Here is a 3,162-nt window from a genome sequence, read left to right as displayed (position 1 = left end):
TCTCTTATTTTTTTACACCTACAGCACCTGGTCTTCCTAGGTGGTCTCCCATGCAAGTACTAACCAGGCCCAACCCTGCTTAGCTTCCGAGATCATACAGGGTCGGGCTTGTTCAGGGTGGCATGGCCATAGACTCTCTTAACTCATTTTAAGGGGTCAATTTCTTGATAGAAAAACATCTTGTGAACAGCTCTGTGCAATTATTTAAAATAAATCTGATATAACCAAAAGCCTACCTGTATAATTCAGAAGTAATTGTAGTAATCCAGGTATTTAAGTGCTACAGTTACTGTAACCTGTTAGGAGTCCTCTCATGCGATGTCTGGATAGCTGGCGTAACGGAAGAAATGAGAACTTTGAAATCAGAAATATGCTAGTTGTATGATTTTGGGTAAATTACAATATCTCATTATCCTTTAATGGGCATAGTAGCATCTCCTTTTCTTATTTCATGCTCATAGCTAGAGAAAGCAGAATCAAATATGAGAGTAGCCAACTAAATCTGGGTTTACTGGAAATTGTGGCATGTTTTTTGTATACTAACAAAAAGAAAACTTCATAGCTTATATTCTAGTATCTTACATTTATGATCACCTCAGTTTTATCATTTTTATGCTATATTTATTTTAATAAGCTCCTTAAAATTCTTTTTGGAATGAAGCAGAGTATAAATGTATATATACATACAATCATACACATGTATCTTGCTATTATGGGACTAAAGTGAGATGTTTACATTGTTCGTAGCAAAAGCTATGGTATTCAATTGATAATTCTTATTAGAAGTACGCACTATTGTCATCATATTGCTAAGCTTTGCTTTTAAAGTTGTGAAAAATTGTGACAGATTTAGAAGTTCTATTTTTATCTGGTTTTATTAGAATCTCTCTTTGTATGTATTAACAATGAACAGTGTGGTACTGTAAAAAGTTGGACAAACTAGGCTTTCCGCCTTTAGTTTGCTATGTTATATTGAGTAAATTTCTTGTTTTCACCTCTCCGTAACTCAATTGCAAACCTATAAAATGGGGTAGGGAGGGAGGATGTCAGATAATCTAAGGCCTTCATAAGTTTTGTTTATGCTTCCATTCTGTTATGGAACAACTAAGAAACAAGGTGAGAGAATATACCAAAACACACTGCTTAGGAATGTCATCTTACATTAACATAATGTACGTATATACATATATCACTTAATAGAAACACTTTTTGTCTTTCCCTGCTGTGTGTTTTTGAACTGTACACTGTATTGGGGCCAGGGGTAGGGTGGGGTGGGGGAGTGTGTGTGGGGGGGAAGGTTATCCTTTTGAAGCAATGTTGTGCAATAGAGACACATTCATTCAACAAAAAATGTATGGCTAATTCTTAGCCAAAATGTGCGTGATTCACTTTGTGGCTTAGCTAAATACTTTAAAATCATTCTTCATATCTAGCTCCCCTCCACCCCCCCGCCCCCGCAATAGATTTTAGAAATGCCAATTAAATTTGACAGTAGTATTAACAGTTGGATACATAATAACTGATACTGTCTTCAAAAATCATAATGTAGAGAGTTAGGTATAAATTATTCTAAGTAAGACTGAAACTGTTTTCCTTCCATTGACAGGGGCAGAACTGGAATTTGAATTCAGGTATGTTTCAAAATGTATTACATGCCCTTAGTCACTATACATCACTGACACACAATAGACATTTAACACATATTTATTAAATGATTGTTAGGTAAAGTAAATGCATCAATATATCTGTGTTCATGAGTATATGCTGCTTTAGAATCTTTGGAACTATTGCTGCCTTTCAGGTAAAGAACTTTTTTTTTAAGTTTACATCAAAGATCATCAAGTAAAAACAACTACATTTGTTTTCCTGAACAATTAAATTTGAGAGCTATATCTACAAAGAGAATAGTCTTTATAAAGAGCATTCAAGTTAGAGCAGCTATTTTTAAAGATGATGAGTAGCTGGCATTATTATTTAGTTAGGACAATATAAATTTGGGCTAAACTACTACTACAATTCAAATTGACTCTTGCTAAAATTACTATAGTATTTAGTGTTTGTTTTCATAAATCAGATATTATCTTGAATTTTTGTTCTTTTCAGGTACCTAGACCTTGTTTATACAATGTAATATTCTACAATAATGTATTCCAGGGTTCAGAGCATGTTTTATATTCTTGTCTTTCCCTTAGCACCAAACACAACAGTTTTCCTGACCTATGGAATAAAGTTACTAACTTACCCAGAATCCAAGGTTTTCCATAACATGACATAAAACATCTTGTCAGCTTTCTCTTTAGGTCTCTTGACCCCACCTTTCAGTTAAATTAAACTATTAGTTGTTCTCCCATGCATTACTGGTTTTATTTGCTTGGGATACCTTCCCACTGCATTTCTCTTTTTTGTAAACAATATGTATTGCTTGAGTGTTATTCCAAGTAAAGTTTCCTGAAAGGTACACCACAAAATTAGAAGTCATCTTCCCTCTTTGAATTGTCACATCATTGTGTCACTTATTCTATCTTCCTTCTACCTGTGTGGTTGTCCTTTCTTGGTCTTCTTTACAGGCTTCTTTTCCTCTATCCACCCCTGAAATGTTGGGGTTCCTCAGGATTCTGCCCTATGCCTTCTTTTCTCACTCAATATGCTTTTCTTAACCCATTTCCTGGTAGCTCTGAGAATATTCGCCAGTGGCGCTTGTGGCTGCAGTGCTTACCCTGAGATAACTCGTGGATTACAGTCCTAATCTTACCCTCAAAGTTTGGCACGAAATATCTCGCTTTTATTGTCATTTTTGCATTGCTCTAGTATATCGATAGTCTTTGGGAACAAATGACATCATTCTATTTACAGCATTCTGTTTTTAGTAGTGGTATTTCCATTTACAAAATATAGTAATTCTCAATTGCCGAAAATGTCAAATCCTAGAAAACATAGCATTCCCACGTGTGATGTTAAATTAACACTGGCAGTAAGCTGCACTTATTTTTTTTCTAAACTGGAAAAGGGTTAAGAGATTTATGTTACTCCTGTGGCTTCAATTAGACCACCATGCTGATGAGCCTGGACTAGAGAAGCTCTCTCTAGATTCTAACTAGTACATTTGTCTACTTATTGGATATCTCTACCGGATGTTCTTTATAAGCAACTTAAGCGCAGTAT

At 35.0% G+C, this 3,162-nt stretch overlaps 1 pseudogene; it reads right to left on the bottom strand.

Annotated features, from left to right (window-relative positions):
• Window positions 1-15: 15 nt before the first annotated feature.
• Window positions 16-134, bottom strand: LOC111740736 (annotated as a pseudogene).
• Between the last annotated feature and the right edge of the window lie 3,028 nt (window positions 135-3,162).

This window comes from Pteropus vampyrus, unplaced genomic scaffold, assembly GCF_000151845.1.
Source record: "Pteropus vampyrus isolate Shadow unplaced genomic scaffold, Pvam_2.0 Scaffold67, whole genome shotgun sequence".
Taxonomy (NCBI): Eukaryota; Metazoa; Chordata; class Mammalia; order Chiroptera; family Pteropodidae; genus Pteropus; species Pteropus vampyrus.
The sequence above is the reverse complement of the archived record's forward strand: the minus strand, read 5'-3'. Positions and strand labels throughout refer to the sequence as shown.